Here is an 18,416-nt window from a genome sequence, read left to right as displayed (position 1 = left end):
AGTTACATTGTGAAATGTGTGTGTTCATTGGAGTTTTTTCTTATATTTTAGTTTGCCAATTGTAATTTTAGAAAATCAGATACTACCTTTTAACTGTTTCAGTAATATTTGTTTATGATCAGCTGCACTGTGCATGAAACGTTTATTATTTTGGTAGTATTTTCTGTTGCATTCCATACTCTGCTTACTACGTTTAGGTATATGCTGCAAATTTTGCTTGAAATTGTTCACTTTGGATGAACATGCGTACTTTCCAAAGATAGTGTATCATAAGTACGAGGTCCATTTTTCTTGTAGTGGCAACATGTATGAGAAAGAGACCTGAAGATGATTCATACCTGGAATCATTTACAATCCTTCAATGCAATCTCCTGCTGCTGCGTGAGTATCCAAACATCTGGCAGTCGTTGGATGCCATTGATAGCTCCCGTTCGTGCCAGTGTGCACAGAGACCGCCCTGGAAAATGGAAATGATGCTCGGGACGTCTGGAAATCGTTTCCCCCTCAGCGGTTCCTTCATCTTGGAAAACAAATCAAACTCATGTCAGGAGAATAAGGTGGCTGCTCCAATGTCGATCATTCTCGAACAATCTGCGAAGTGCATCAAGGTGGTGTGGATCGGTTGCCGAGCGAGGATGCCCGCCACCATGTTCTTTAGCGGCTGATTGACGAACACTTTCAAATGCCTTGGCCCATCTGGCAAGGGTACGATACGGTGAAGCGTGGTCCCCACATGCCTCGGGTAAGCCTTTGTGAATTCACCGTGCATTCCTTCCACGTGCAACCTGAAATTTGATGAATATTCGCTGTTCTTCACGCGTGAACATTGTTCAGGGCGGCATTACACACACACTTCACTTTAACGTCTTCTAACTACCACACAACAGTACTATTCAGCACCAAACACCTACCACGATCCGTAGTACGAGACCAAACAAGGCACGATCGTTTTTTGTCCCAGCGACAACTGACAAGCGTATACCAAGAGTGTTGCCACTACAAGAAAAATGGCCCTCGTATAAACAGTGGTTTTTACTGAAGAGTTGTATCACATTCGTAGATAAAACCTATCATCATTTCGCCGGAATTAATATGCAACACAGCAGACAAGAAGAAAATATTTTACATGAATACGCATCGTAGCTTGTCTCCATGTTATTACTTATTCACTTTTCGGTGTCGGTTATTTCAATTCGGTTGTTTTACCCCTCTAAGCCAGTCTTAACAATTGTGATAATTAATATGATAAATAGATTTTAAAACTAAAACACAAAGGGATGTCCATGTCATATACAGAACCGTTGTTCATCAAGTTCTTGACGTGTTTCGCTTTTTTCGTTTCATATTTGTTTTTGTTGTTTTTTTCTCTTTTTGCTGAAACGGCAGTATATGAAGTGGAGGTTTAGGGAATTTTTTCCTCTCTCGATTTTTTTACAGATTCTACATATGAAAATTCTTTCCTAAAGAAAAGAAAATTCTTTCTCTGAAAATGCAGCGTGTCAAGATATTATTCACCCCATAAATATTATCCATAACAAAAACTTTCTATGCAAGTGGAGTGGAGATCGTTAGTATTAACATGAAGAACATATCAAACAATTTCTTCCATGTGCTTGGCAACAATCGGTACCATCGTGCATTGCGGCAAGAAAGTGAAACAGTGATAATGCCGACGGGGCAGGGAAAGGCAATGTGTGTGTTGTGGGAAACAAATTTTCCTAACCCCCTAGATTTCTTTTTGTGGGGTTACGTGAAGGACATCGTGGATTTGATCCGCAACACATGGCGTGAATTCAGTTGATATTGTGAAACGCACTCAAGTTAGTTACCCATGTAGAGGTTTATTAATAATGAGAACTATGTTCACTAAAAATTATATGAATCAATGAATGTAATGCCATGTCTGTTCTTTCCGAGAAACTTTTCACAGTAAAGCTGTTTTGATCTGTTATGGGGTAAATAATTTATGGACACCCTATATATTATCAATGTTTTGTATATATAAAAATCATTTTAAGTTGGGGGAAATTGATAATTGCACTACTGGCGTGTCAAATCTTTATGAAAAGAACGGAAATGCTATTGTGATGACAGATTTGAATTGACAATGCGTTTGAAAGAAATATGTAGGGACGTGGAGAAGGAAATTTCTCCCCCTTCCACACCTTTTCATTTGATCAATTCGAATATTGCATATGTAGCAACATCCTTTTCTCGACAATATAAAATATATTAAAGTATTTTTCATGTGATACTCGACTCACAATTTCCATGAATCTTAAATCCGGTTTCTTATAATTTAATACAGTACACCTACTCTCATGGCAACTATTTCATGCTGAACGTTATAAAACATTATTAGGATGCAGTCGTCCACGTTTCATTTCCCTATAAAGCTTCAGATTTTTCAAGTATTTAATAGCGGTTAGAACGCTACAGCGCCAGGGGTCGCGGGTTCGAATCCCGGTCTGGGCATGGATGTTTGAGAGTTTCATCAATTTCATCATGTCATCCTCATCTTCGCATATTAGCCAAAAGTTGCACAGAAAGCGAAGTAAAATAAATCAAATCAATCAATCAATCATATATTTAAAGCGATTGTGCTGGAATGAGCACAATTGGGAATATCCTTGAAACATGTGACATTGTTGTGGAACCATTAAAGCACACCTTTAAGTTCCAATAATTTGTATCCCTTTTGGACAGACGAGCCAGGTAATGTTAAAGACCGAAAGGTTAGCCCAACGACAAATTACTCGTCACTTTAAAACTTCGAAAGTTCAATAACACTTCACACACAGATAGATAGGACATCAATACCGGTAATTCATATTGAATAAGGTCTATTTTAGATTTCAAACAAATGTTCTCATATTACGAGCCACGTTAAGTGGGCGTTTACTTCCAACGTGTCGAACGCATGTATTGTTCTCATCATAAGAGAATCGACAGAGAGTAGGGAGTGAGTGGACTTTCTATATGTATATATCTCCCCCACCCATCTCCTCTCTCACATTCCCTGATGATGAGAGCATGGAAACGTTAAAATTAAACGCCGGCTTATCCTGGCTAGTAACCTGAGAATGCCTGTTCGAATCACGCCGTCAGGAAAGCGACAATTCCTATTTCCCAATTTAGAAGTTTGCAGGTTTTGTCTAAAAACAACGAGAATGTCGATCCGTCGGTGATAATATTTCAAAAGCTTTTGCATATTTTTTTTACAGCAGAGCATGATGTTATTCGTACAACTCGGCAACTCCATGTTTGCCTTCAGTAATATTATGTTTCTGACTTGGCGATGACGACACATGTCGTGTCGCCTCTCAATTGAAATGCGTGATATGTTTTGTTCCGAATGATATATAGCTGCATGGCATTGTTGAACGGAAAACAAAAAAGGAACATCGAATATTCTGTGAATTATTGCTTGCTTTTAAGTGTGTTAAAAGGCTGGCATTTGGACAAATGAATGAACACCATCGAGCAGACCATCAATCGGGTGATATGTGTTTGATTCGTTCCCGTTTGACTGTAGTTCTTGTGGAACTCTTTTATCTTCTTGATATTATTTTCGTATTTTTGTACTTGTAAGTTTTCTCTTGTATTTCCTTACTTTGCATAGCTTTTTTGCCACGTCGACTAATCACAATAATATGACGATGAAGTGACACAATTTGACTCGTAACCATAACTTTAGTTGTCGAGATCCTGATTCATACATTTTATGCCTGTAGATATATATGTCCGATACGTTACGGTTGGTAAGTGATTTGTGTGATATCTATACACCTTAATGTGTCCTTCCTTTAATACCGTCCATAAATTTGATTCTTTTCATACCGCATTTATTTCATTCTTTTGCAGTACCCGTAAAAAAATTCCCCTCTTCTTAAAATATGGTGTATTCAGTTCTTCGTACTAAATGACATTTTTATACTTAATTCCGTAAGATTGATTTGGATTATTTTACTTGGCTTTTCTGCCACTTTTGATTACGCGAAGATAAGGATGTCATGTTATGATGAAATTCATGAAGGGACACTCACAAAGAACATCCATGCCGAGACTGGGATTCAAACCCGGAACCCCTGTTAATTCCGAGAGATTTTTTTTTTTCAGGAAATAATTAAACAAATACTTTGTGAGTGTCCCTTTCTCTAATTCTTATCCATCCTTATCGTCGTATTTAGTCAGCTTTCAGATCGAAGCGATACGCGATTTTTTTGGTTTTCAACCGAACTGACAAGCGATACCCGCTCCTGCTGTCTAGAAAGCATTCACTGCGCATGCACGACCGACCGACATACCGAGGCGCCACAATGCACGCTATTGAGAAAACTGCCCATTCCGAGTGACACACAAGCTACAAGAGGCATATGCAGTTTTCCCTCTCGCTTCAGTACGAAAGGTTCGTTTCCAAGTGACACGTATCGCCTTGGACTGAAATCTCTCTTGAGGCTAAAGACGCAAACTACCTTGTTTTTTATTGGTTCAAAGGTGACAACGTGAGATTATATTTTAAAATGCGCTCATAAAAATCACGAAATTCTAGAGCGTTAATTAGTGTCCATGACTTCTGAAAGTATACTGACAAAAATTGTTGCGTCTGATAAAAATGTTTAAGTTTTACTCTTCCAAATTTTTGTTCTCCAAAAATTTATTTTAATATTTTTGTAAACCCTAAAATAGAATTGTGTGTATGGCTCAACTATTCCTATCTTATGGAAATCCAGTCTGTATATCGATTGCGGTTCAACTTGCCGATCCGGTTAACTTTTAATACGAAGGGAGAGGGATTGCTGAATATACCCCAGTAATGAATGTTCCACTTGCTACTGGTGTTCCTTGTCCAGCTCGGATTTGCCAGTTCGTGATTAGTATCCATGGAGCATATTGCGGTTAACCATCAAACGAAGCTCCCAGTTCGTTAACTAGGAGAAATGTACACATAACATAGAACGAATTTTAATGCATTCTATAGCTTATGTTACAATCCCATTGATTGCTACGTAATTGTACGAGAGGTATTATTACCTGTGGATTAATAGTAGCGATGAGTCGGATATATTAATTGCACACATTTTCATCACAGAATATAACCCTAACTCTCATTGATTCTCTCATACCCTTTCCATTTGTTACGTAGTTTATAATGGCGGAATTGTATTTTCGAATCGAAATCGGAATGTTGTTTTAAGTTCACTTTATCCACAGATAGGCTAATCTGGACTGGACCTACAGTTTAAAGTGCGATTCGAACCACTGTGCAATGTGCCTACACCGGGTATCGAACCCCTTGATGATGTCCACACTGTGGAAACAGTAGCTACCTTACAGGTAGTGATTATAAAATGTAAAATTGTTAAAATATATATATGTGAACAAAGAATGTTCGTAAATATAATTGAAATACAAAAGAACGTAACTATGCGTAACTAAAATAATGAGCACACAGTTTAAGACATAGAGACAGTTTCTCCCGGTCGAGGCACATAGTGGTTCGGATCACACTTTAAACTGTAGGTCCAGTCCCGATTAGCCTATCTGTGGATAAAGTGAGCTTAAAACTGTGCATAAAGTGGACTTAAAAACACAAAATCAATCCAATCAAAGAGACAGTTTCTTACCAGGTATGCATCTATTTCAGTATCATCGAAATGCTGCTTCTAAAAAAGAAACCCAACATTGCAAGAGAGTATGAATTTCTCTCCATGTCGCAAGTGGAAGCGGTTTTTCAAGTTGATTAAGGTAGACACGATGTTTGAAAAGTATAATGAATAAAAATGTTCAGATTCCCATGACTTCAAGTTACGGCTAATTAAATGGGAGTTTTCGACTTTTCCGACATTAAATTAAATCTTCAACGTGTCCTCTTCCGTTCATGTGTTTTTCTACGCCATCGGAAGAAGAGAACAACTAACCCCTTCTACAACCATCCAGCGCGCAGAACTCTCTTTCCCCAGCTCGCCGCGGGGAAAAGTATGTTGGGAAGGGACTGTTTAGAACCTCGCATCTGTATGTATAACATACATATATGCACATTCAAGTAACATACACGTTCTACACAGCAACGCGAGATGAAAAACGTCAAATTTTTATTTCAGTACCGGTAAGTTTTTTTTTTTTTGTATTTTTTTTCCCCCTCAAAATTGAACCAATAGACGAAGACCTTCTGAGTTCATTGGGTAGGTCGTTCCACCCTCTGCTGGCCAGTACAGTGAATAACTTCCAGTAGAATTTTAATTTGTGGGAAGGAATGGAGTAAGTGGTAAAAGAACTTCCAGTTGGAATGTTTGGGTTTTTTCCTGAACATTTTCCCTTGTTCAGTGCGCTTTAAGTATTTCTAGTGTTGGTTATATATTGTGTTAGTTAGCAGGTGCCATTAAATGCTTGTTTCCCCAGGTGCAAAAATTTCATTATTCTTGATCAGAGAGTTCATAAGTTGTGAAGCGATTAGCGTTCAAATGAGTTAACCTGGCATCCTATGACCGATTTGTGAAATTATCTGAATTTATTGTGTACCGCTCTTTATTCTATCCACACCATGAGACTGAATATGGGAAACTCGAAAATACTTGTCAAAGGTCATGAAACATTCCATGGAATATTAAATAAATAATAATTGAACTTTGTTTGTGGTTGAAAAAGAATAATAATAAAAAAAGTTATAGATTTCGGAATTAATCCAGTCGTGTGTTTTGTAGTCCCTCTCAGTTCACTTCCCCTTTGTCACAACCTCCCCGACCCCCCCCCCTACCTTCTGTGTTTGTGTGTGTGTGTGTGTGTGTGTGTGTGTGTGAGAGAGAGAGAGAGAGAGAGAGAGAGAGAGGGTTGTTTGTGTGTGTTTGTAAATCCATCCGACACAAGGAGGGAGACGTGAAGCATTACAGATCATTATTTCGGTTTTAGTTTTAGTCGCCACAGCCTCGTTAGTCTCCAATTATTATAGAAGTTGTAATGATGCATTACGAGGAAATGTGGTTGATAATGAACAACCACATGTGTATGCTTCTTGACTCCCCATACGTATGTGCCCGTATGTGGCTCTTAACTACTAATCTTCTGGACCTCCGATTCATTAATATGTATCGACGAAGTTGCTTGAATCAAAGACCCTTATTTGTTCATAAGCTGTTGGGCGTACATGGCTGAAGTAAAATACAATCGTATAACACGCTATGTAGAAATTTTAGCGAGGAATGCAGGTTCGACGAGCACTCGAGCCCGATTTTCTGGCATAGCAACTGAGCTATCCAGCTAGACCTGATTTCGCCTCAGTTTTCGATTCGGCTGTTTAACCTGTGTAGTAATTTGGTCAACCAGGTATAACACAACGGATTTTGTTGCCTTTGAAATCCAAAGATAAAAACAACGTACCTCAGTTGGTGTGCCAGAGATCCGGGTTCGAGTCGTGTTTGAGTCCGCATTCTTCACAGACATAGTACGTGTTATGTGTGTGCCAAAAGTATACAGTATAATAATGAGCTGTCTGGGCAAAACTATCTTAGACGCAAAGTCGCACATGTGACCGCACAGACGCAGCTCCAGTTTCCTATTATTTATAGGACCTTTCCAGCTTATCTTTCATATCGCAATAAATTTAATGATAAAGTAATGACACTTAACCTAACAACCCTAAGCAATAAACCATTTGTAAACGTGAGCGACCAAGGAAGTGCCAGTTCAATTAAATTTTCTGCCTCGTTTCTTGTCCAGAATATGTGAGAACTTCAAACTATCCTATCGCCATTCCCCTGCATTTGTTTGTTATGAAGAGTCCTTTCAAAACCTCGGCCCATATCGTTGCCTCAAGCCTGGACGATACTTGAGTTAACCTTGCCCTGCTAGAAACAAAGCCCCTCTGTTCCAAGCATCTCTTACGTTTCGGTTCCGAGATTCCAGCATCCTTCTCCTCCCTCTCCCCAAATCCTCATTGGGAAATGACTAATGTAAGGAAGCAACGAATTCCCTTCGGATGCAGTTTGCTGTCGGGCGAGAGAGACGAAGATATAAAATCTGCTGTTGCACTTCATCAGCGGTCTTCTGAAACTAGGGTCTGAAAAATGAAGGAACATAAAAATTATGGATTCTAAACTTCAAGGAAATCGGTAAGGGTGGAAAAGATTGGACTGACCTTGCCCAGGAAAGGGACAGATGGAAGTATTGTGTTGCTGTAGCCATAAACCTTTGGGTTTAAGGAGGCTAGAGCGTTAGTTAAACTCCGTTATTAGCGCAGATATCGAAAAAATGGAAAGAGAGGAAAGATTTTGGGATGTAGTTTTCGATCTGATGTGCTTGAATTTTCAACGTAGAATGCATCGTTGAGGCTGTATACTTTTACGAGACTCAATGAGAACGGAAAATGGCTTGTTGCCAATATTTCGTCATTAAAGGGGCATTTACATAATTCCAAAACCGTACTGTACTTGGCAAATTACGAATTAATTACGATGATTAAGAGTTTTTCTGTCTAGTACAGTACAATTTTGCCCCTTTCAATAATGACGAATGTCGCAATAAGGCATTTTCCTTTGTCACTGTCAAAGGTGTATGCTATGTTGAAAGGTTCAAGCATATTAGATTGAAACTCGCCTAATTCCAACAACTTTCCCTTCTTTCATTTTTTTGCATTAATAACCATGTTGTCCAATGGTGTCAGACTTTTGAATCATCCTGTATGTGCGTCAAAATGGCCACACTAACCAAAATGCCATTTGTTACATTTTTGGTCTGAAGAAACGACATTCACATTAGTTTTACGACCTACAACCCCCCCCCCCTCAATAAAAAAAAAACTTTTGGGAGTAACTTGGCGCTGTTTATGCGCTTTAAACCTGCATCTGATTATGAAAAGAGAAAAGTCGCCTGAAAGATCCCAGTAAGTAAAAAACAATGAGATATTTGCAATGTTGTAAAATATGTAACAAAAACGTAACTAATCATGTTGACTTAAAAATTATAACATATTGCATATGGGAATGCATATCTGAAATTTCTTACAAATCTCCACCCCCCTTCAATCCGCTAGGCATTCTACCCTCAGTCTTTCACGCCAAAGATAAAACAACTATTAGATATATAGGAAGCAAGTAAAGTGTAATTTACCTTGAGACACTTCCAACCCTTTCACTGTTGTAAACTTTTTAAGCGATGATAAACGCGCCCTCAATACCGACCTTGAAACTTGGCCATTGTTGGCTTACAAGAATAGGGGGCGTGAAAGCGCCAGCCGCCCACCTGTGGTTGCTTATTTTCTTCCGACAGGCAGCCCGTGATTACCTGACTACCCCGCAATATTAGCGCGGACGGGCGAAGGCGCAAAGCGGGTATGCTCTCGTCGACCCCAATTACGGGACAGGAGACAATTGATTGGGGCGAGGTGGGGTGACATAGGTCAAGGGTAGACGGGCCTTCATCCTCATTTGGTATTTAAAATTAGGAATGCCTTCCGGATGCTGATGTCGTCTGTTTAGTTTCAGGCCAGATAGTCATCAACGACAAGTTTGGACCGGGAGATAATATTTTACCCTGTACTCCACAGGGAAACATCAATGCGATTACTAAAGAAATTTACTCTTGTATTGCTTTTCTTATACAGAAGTGGCCAAACTTTGTTACTGTAAGGGGAAAGTTGCCGCACCGAGACGGTTTTTTGAAAATTGAGACGAGAACGAGATCAGACTTCGAGTAATCGAGAACGGATAATGCATACAAAGTCTTATATTACGTATTAGCTTGTATATGTATAATGTGCACTTAAAATGACATCTCAACTCAATTCTTATAATACTGAATTGTATATGTCGATGGGTGTGTGCGATACATACAGTTAAATACCAAGTATTCATATGATGAAAATCATAGTCCACCACTACCACAGACAAAATCTTGCATATGTAAAAACAATTATCTCATGTAAAAATTACATAGGCATATACTAATGTATAGGGTGATCCATAAGTGTGGAAACAATCGTTTGACACTACCCTGTACAATGATCTAGAAACCGCACAGTCATTGATTGATTGGGTTTATTTTACTTTGCTCTTTTGCCACTTTTGCCTAATCGCGAAGGTGAGTATGTTGAAAGTAATGAAGAGACAATCACAAACAAAGATGGACGATACAACATAGAACATTATATTGCTTAAGTCCAGACGCCAGAGCCTCGTTAGTCTGCAACAGTACACGAAAGGAATTGTCGTTGACGTTTGAGTGCTTTCCGAAAGTGTCAACACTTACATCCCTCACACACGCAGATAAATACATGCGTGTGTGTGTGAATATTACAAATATTTTTGGTTTCTGGATGTGGTAACCTGTGATGTGATGTTGCAATTTATTTCCTTTAAATTTTCATTGTGCAAGTAATAAGTTACCATGTATTGAATTTGTCTGTGGACCACTTTCGAAATTGTCCCCGTCCGTATTTATTTTAAAGACAAATATTTATGCGGGTTTTCTAAGTGCCAATTCACCTGCATCAAACATATTGCCAATAACTATCCTTCCGTGTATTTCATAGAAGACTGTCCTATTTCAAACGGTTGTGAAGTGACATTTCTCTAAGGAATTATATTTCTAACCACACATATTGCCATCTTTTTTTCGCAAATATAAGGAAACAGCAGTGGAGTTCCTCTTGTAAGCGGATGTCGTTGCAGGACATTCTTTGTACTGAAGCTGTCCAGCAAACAAATCCATCCAACCAAGCTGTCCTTTGCGAATCTAGTGAAGCGTTTTCATAATCGGATTCTTTCTAAATCTTTGTGGTACTGCGTGTGTGATAAAAATAGACGTTGAAGCGCACACGCTCACAGAAGAAAACCCATCCAGTGCTTCAAAGCAGCCGAGGGAAGGATGCGTGGGAGTGGAAGAAATAAGGAAATTTTCGGAAAGGAAATGAAAGTGGCTGGTGGAAGATTTACCGTCAGAGATAAAAGAAGGAAGAGCGGTGGGCTGCAGGAAATTGTGTACATCCGGACGCTCTCTTGGGATGGTGCTCGACACGCGCTGAGGGACAGTTCGAGAGCTGGGATATTTCTTCAGGCTCCACCCATGTGGACCATTTGTCAAGTTCTGTTCGTTAGACCTTGTTGTAATTAGTGTTTCGCTCTTTCGTGTCATAGCCCCTCCTGCATACAACGAGGTCAACCCATAAAAGGGGCCATTGGACGTGGATAAAGGGCTTAACACACGTGTCTTCAATGTGTGCCTCGGATGTTTTCAGTTCTGTAAGGAAACCGTGAAATGGGCAGCAAGCGGGCCAGTCAATATGCGAAGTCCCTAGCGCATTGTTTCCAGTTTCTTGCCGAATTGTTAAATTGTACAGTCACGGACACTGCCGGCTTGTAATGAATACAGTGTGTTCGTTTTGGCTCTGGGCAGAGATAGCGCGTGACATGGCGCAGATGCCGGCATTTTCGTCCCGTACCGTCTCGCTTATTTACGCACATATATCTAGCATGTAGACAATTACATTTATATTGCCTAACGAGTACTAACTTGTGTTATAAGAGTTGCTCAAAGTTGTTCACGCGCTATTTCGGCCCACTGTATATCTTGTCTAAGGGTTCTTGCGTAGACTTTGGTGCGAGTGGTCCCGGGTTCAGTTCCCCGGTGGAAGTCCCCGAAATTTCCAGCCTCGTGAGGGCAATTTGGAAGATACTTGACAAGAAGAAGTAGCGGTGTCGAAAGTCAGAAAACAGCGGTGATGAGACTCTAAGCGCTGACCACGAGTCACCCTGTGAAGTAGCCGCTCTGACCCGCCTTGGTCCTTAGGGCTGTTGCGCCATGGAGTTTATATACAGGGCGTTTCCGGGCAGTTGATACAAACTTTCAGGGATGATGGACAAGGGCACATGTATCAATTTGAGATAAGGAACCCTTATAAGTGAAAATCGGTGTATGAATATGTAATGCTTTTATTACCTGAGATAAGGAACCCTTATAAGTGAAAATCGGTGTATGAAGATGTAATGCTTTTATTACCTGCACAAGTTTCACAAGCTGTTCCGTGACCAGCTCGGTCACTTGATCTGACCCCACTTGATTTCTTCTTGTGGGGTCATGTGAAAAGTCTTGTGTACGAGACACCTGTCGAGACTGAAGAGGATCTCCTGGCAAGAATTCTCGCTGCTTGTGACATTGTTCAAACGACCCCGGGGTTGTTCCAACGGGTGCGCCAGAACTTTGTGCGACGATGTCTTGCCTGCAGCGAGGCTGGGGGACGCCACTTTGAACAACTGTTTTGAATGTAGCAGCTTGTGAAATTTGTGCAGGTAATAAAAGTATTACATCTTCATACACCGATTTTCGCTTATAACTTTCGACTAAATCGTTGCCGGATCAGGGTTCCTTATCCCAAATTCATACATGTGCCCTTCTCCATTGTAAATGCCCTCCCTTGAACGGGAAAACAAAAACTACCACTACCTAGATAGAGGCGGCAAAATCTCCCTCGGACAAGTGAAAGTGCCTAACGGTCCAGGGTTCGGGTCCCTGTCTGGGCTCCACAATTGTAAACGCCCTCCCTTGAACGGGAAACAAAAACTACCACTACCTACATAGAAGCGGCAAAATCTCCGTCGGACAAGTGAAAGTGCTTAACGGTCCAGGTTGAGTTCGTGTATAGGGACGGTGACCAACAGTGCATAGCGATTACCCATATCAGAAAAAAAAAACACATATACGTTTAATTACCAGACTTTTACCTGTAGCCGGGAAGCGGCTAGCTGCATACCTGAAAATCACGGGTAGCGACATACGTATGAAATGATATTGCCCAAATTAACACAAAAAATAAAAAGTATATTCTATTCGTAACAAAAAAATCAAGTCAATACGGCTCCCCCCTCTTGCGTTCTCTCATTCACTCACACATCCAGACTCACGGGGCGCATCAACAAAAATAATACATAAAATGCACAGGTTTTTGACGACTAGCCCTAATCATTGCATTCACATTTGCTTTTACATTGACTTTTGTTTAATCAGGTCATTTATGAATTGCTCCAGTGCTACTTCAAATCACTAGCCAGCCCTTACTTAAGTTTACCTTTAAAAATAGGTCGGTGCGGTGACAATACATTATTTGTCTGGAATAAACAAAGCGTCTCAACAGCAATTACACTCACGTGGGCGAACGTTTTTCCCTTTACTCGACCTCACGTGGTCCTAAACATAACAATAACCTCCGTTGAGTGACGCAAACATATACTCTCAAGCGGGCGGGACCTCAACACTTCGCCGCGACGAGCAATTAATATTACCAGGCAAATACTTTAACAATAATCACATACGTGACCTGACGTAGCTAGCAGCGACACAGCGCTGACACATACTAAAATGAACAAACCTCAAACTGATTAAACATTTAAGCGGGTGGCGCTTTACTCTAGCAGTACGCACTTCAATCAATACAAAAGGAGCACAAACAACAGTGAACTTAAGAACATCAATAATCACAAGAAATGAGTAAAATTGACCTGAGACAATTAAATACAAATATTAAGAGCAACGGGAGTCTGATACGAAGTTTCGAGTTGTGTGGGCGTTTTCAAAACATCGACGAATTTCTAGGACATTCTCTAAATATCAATCGAGCCGGTACGTGTTGACATTTATACAGATGAATACGTTACCATCTCTCTGGTTCCACGGCGCATCCTGGCGTCTTCGCGGGCGTTTGAAATCACTTAGTATGCACACGAAAGGTTTTCCTATTCTTCCACGATCGCAACGACGAGAAGATGAAGAGCGTTCATGCATCTGGTTCCTCGGTGGATCAGTGACGATGGGTCCTTGGCGTCGCTCGGGAAATGTCAGGGGCCTCGGCATCTCTTCCTCTCGGGGTCGGTGAGCATCTCTGTGGTCAGGCGTCATTCGGACGTCGCATCTGGGCGGTGGGCGGTCGTTCATGGGCGTCGTCGGCGACTTCTCCAACACCATCGGACGATCTCAAGCGTCGGGACGTCGATATGGCAGCGTTCAGCATATCTCTCTCTCTCTCTCTCTCTCTCTGTGTGGCGTCTGGTAGGCATCAGGCGGCGTAGCTCGGGGTTTCAGCATGATGTAGGCGTTCGTCGGGCGTCTCGTCTGGCATCGGGGCGGACCGATGGTGACCCTCCTCCTCTCTTCTACGGTCAAAAAGGGCGAGAGGAACTGTCCCCCCTCCAATCGCCGCCACTGTATATACCTTGTTTAACAAATATCCGTTGTCTTAAATATTAAAATGGTTGGTGCTGAAGTTTAAGAGTAAGAAAAAAATGTTGATAGGTTTACCAAAAGAATCTTGACTATAAATTATTTTTATATTTTCATTTGTAAATACCAAATAGCTGATCTTGACAAGTTTCTAATTATTGCCTTAATAGTTCGAGAATGAAGATTATACCGTAAATGTAGAAACAGCAAATGATAGTGCTGTAAGAATTTGTATTTTTGTTGTTGTTGAGCCTCGCTCTTTGCCACTTTTTGACTAATCGCGAAGATGAGGATGAGTCAGGTTTACATGAAATTGATGACTGGACACTCGCAAAGAACACCCTATATATTGTTTTATTTTGCATTCTTAATAGTTGACATTAGTCGTTTGATATGGTTCAGCCTATCTATTTTATACTCTTATAATGTTACATTTTGCCGGCTCGGTGGCTGAGTGCATTATGCGATCGACTTTCGATCTTGTCACTGAAGCTACCAGGTTCGATTCCCGGCCTGGGCATGTGAGTGCTTTGTGAGTGCCACTCCATCAATTTCATAAAATCATCAACCATCATCTTCGTCGACACTAACCAAAATCGGTAGAAAAGTGACGCTAAAAACAAAACAAACCAAAAAGACAACTATAGCATTTAGATTTGATGTTTTATATGTTTAAAGGGGAGTGATGAGTATGGTTGTGTATATAATATAGGGTGTTTATAATATAGAGCGTATATAATATAGGGTTTATATAATATAGGGTGTATAAATATGGAGTGTATATAATATAGGGTGTTTGTAATATAGTGTATAATATAGGCTGTTTATAATATAGGGTGTATATAATATGGAGTGTATATAATATAGAGTGTATATAATATAGGGGGTATAATATAGGGTAAGTCAAAACTGGTACTTATAGTATAAAATTGGTCAGGATTGAAATATACCTAGAGACTTAGTATATGTTCAAATCGGACGGTCGTCACTATATAAAGTCATGTATTTAAAAATTAGTTCACGAATAAGTTGATAGTGTTTTTTCCTCTTGCGGTTTTCTTACTTTTGTTCCGCTGAAATTTGTTTGCCCTGTTGCTTTCGAATGAGGCCCCCTCCTCTTTTTTTCAGACTTCCAGCAGACAAGTGTGTTTACTTAAAGCGTGTGGGTTGTGATGCTCTATTTAGCCTCATTAGAGGGTTCATGGTTCCGTGTGGATTGTTGGCGTGACCGTTTCTTAAGTTTTGCATTCGCCGGTTATTTTCGGCGAAATGAAAGTGACCCGCAAGTTGAATTTGGCTCTTATAGTGAGCAAGTAATTTATGTTATCTAAGTTTCGGCCTGTGGAACTTCCTGGTTCCATTTTTATGCTCTTCAAAGAGACAAAGCGTTTTGTTTTTAGACTTAACTTATCTCCACTTCTAAATTAATTTATCTCCACTTCTAAAAACATTCTGTCAGCTTCAGCGTGTTGATCCAGTAAGGAAAATTCTGAATGCAAAACGTTTCATTCGTGCTAAGGACAGGGTAGAAATGGTTGATTTGGTTTATTTTACTTAACTTTTCTGCCACTAAACGCGAAGATGATGATGAAATTGATGACGGGACACCCACAAAGAACGGCCACGCCGGTATTCGAACCCGGAACCCTGGTGTCGTAGCGCGCTGTAAACTCATCTCAATTATCGTAGCGCGCTGTAAACTCATCTCAATTAGTACTCCTGCAGTTTGATTCTTTGTACAGCATATTTCCAGAAGATACAATTCAATCTACAAGTGAATAAAAATACGCTGTGTAACACAGTCTATTACTAACTTCGTTGACTCTGTACTAACCACTCCCACATTGAGATTGGCTGCAGAAACGGAAATATAAAGTGATTTGTATTTAATGTGGCCTAAAATTTGCGAGGTAGTTAGGTCGGTTATTATCGAAATGTAGAAAACCCACGACTCCAGTCTTTTCTCTATCTAGGGACTTCCAAGCTCTCGAAAGTTGATTCGAACACTCGTCCTGTTTGGCCACAAACGTATGTCGTTTTAGATTGTAATATGTGCTGAGCCTGAAATTTGTGCATGCAGGGGTGTGTCTAGAAGTTTCCAACTCTGGTGGAGGAGGTAAGTTCAATTTGAAGGAGGTAAGTTCAATTTGAATGTATAACTGTAAATTTAGTGGCTGAAGGACCATAGATTTTTTTTCCTTTGTGAAAAATGTAGTGGGGGACGTGTTGTGAACAGTTTGGCGGTTTTTTTTTTTGGGGGGGGGGGTGTGGTTGAGTCAGTGAATGTGAAAAAAATGGCCATTTTAGTAAATACGAAATAAATGGAAAGTTGCGTTCGACCTTCTCAATAGTGTTTCGGATCGCTTAGGGTTGGACGATATCGGAAATTTGATATCGCGATATATTGTCACAGGCGATACGATACGATATTTTTTTCCGTGTCGTGATATCGTCTCCAGGATATATATCGCCAAATATCGTGAGGATGTATTGCCGACACGATATATATCGCCAAAATATCGTGACGATATATCGTCTAGTTGATATCACCTGGACGATATTTTTTCAATAATGCGATATATTGTCTAGGCAATATATCACCCAACACTTTAGTCCACTACTGTCTGTAGGAGAAGTTCCGGTACTGTTCATGTAGTTGATAGTAATTAATATTTACGTTGTTTAGCTGGGAGAACCCCTCCTCCTCATATCGAAAACTAAGTGGCACATGTATAGCGTTTATTACTACCAACCAACTTTCTGTAGCTAGCTAGCTTGTTTTGTCACTGGGAGAACATGTAATGACGCAGTCACGCACAAAGAAGACTGTCGCTTAGACACTTGTGAGAGATACCTCTCATAGAAGATAAAATTACTTTTTAGAACTCCCCCCCCCATCCCCCTCCTAATCTCTTCTCACCCTCTCGTCCCAATCATTAATCAATCCTCTGCTGAGCTATTTGCAAAAACTTCAAAGCTCTCATCAATTCCAAGTTCATTACGACCTTGTTGGAGGGGGAAGAAAAATCTCCCACCCAGGCACTTTTCATGGACGATTTGTTGGTTTTTAAATTTGCAAAAAGGGGGTATTTGAAGCAGCAGATTCACACGGTCGATAGTGCTGATCATTATCTACGCTCGAATAAGCTGCGTTTAATCTTCGTCTGTGGAAAATTGAATATAGAGGGTCTTAGGAAGAGATTTTGATTTGCACAGGAGTTCTCGATGTTGAGTGTTTCTTATTCATGGAAGACAAGCTGAAGGGCTATTGACAGTAGGGGGATTAGTCTTTCTCTCTTCATCTCTTTGTGTACCTAAGGAAAGCGTGATCCTATTTTTCTCCAAGGTGAGATGAAGTGTCTACATCATTCCTCTTGAATAGCCTTCCCAGTCTTAGGCTTCAACTTTTTCAGCTTGTATTTCAGTATCATATAGCCCGAAAAACTAAACTCTAGAAATATAATATTCACTGTATTTCCTTCTCTATGCTACAATGGGAATGAAATTGTAATACAGGGTGTTTAAAAAATTCGTTGCCATTTGTAAAACATGATAACGATGTTGATGCATCCTAGGCGCACTGCTGTACGGATTACCGAAAGGGTGTAGTTGTGATACTGGTCAAATCAGCATCGCATTGCTGCTCTGGATCAGTGCATGGTAACGCAATCAGTAATACTTAAACTACAGGAATTATACAAACATCCTTTGCATACGGTACAAATTGACTGTGTGAGGTACAATCTTATTCAAAGTTACTGTTAGTTGTTTTTATTACGTTTATGAGATTCACAGTTCGTGAGGTAAGTGTAATGAGATAGAAATATAGCCTACATAAAAAGCAAGTTCCTAAATTGGTATGATAGAGTTAATATGATGGAATCACTTCACACGCATCGAGATGCTCTGTAACAAAATATTTTGTACTATGTTCTCAGGCAAACTTATCCCGTTTTGAAGACGTATAATTAGTCCTACATTCACATGATCTTACTGAACAAGACTATTTTTTCTTTGTGGGCTCTTGTTATAATTTTCACACAAGGTATACAAAATAGCATTTTCCCCCCTTCATTTCTGAATACATACAAAATAACCTTAAATACTTGTGTGTAGTAGCATTATTATCTTTCCAATTTAAGAAATAAAGGTGATTGGAACTGAATGTTGTTTTCACATCCAAACCACAAACTTCGTTGCGAAATTCTTAT

General features: G+C 40.0%; 1 protein-coding gene across 2 annotated transcripts in view; it reads left to right on the top strand.

Annotated features, from left to right (window-relative positions):
- The window catches only part of MED20 (Mediator complex subunit 20), a 536,245-nt gene that overhangs the window by 223,386 nt on the left and 294,443 nt on the right, over positions 1-18,416 (top strand). The window lies entirely within an intron of this gene.

The sequence above is a fragment of the Lepisma saccharinum genome, chromosome 1, assembly GCF_977018435.1.
Source record: "Lepisma saccharinum chromosome 1, izLepSacc3.1, whole genome shotgun sequence".
In the NCBI taxonomy this organism is placed as follows: Eukaryota; Metazoa; Arthropoda; class Insecta; order Zygentoma; family Lepismatidae; genus Lepisma; species Lepisma saccharinum.
The sequence above is the reverse complement of the archived record's forward strand: the minus strand, read 5'-3'. Positions and strand labels throughout refer to the sequence as shown.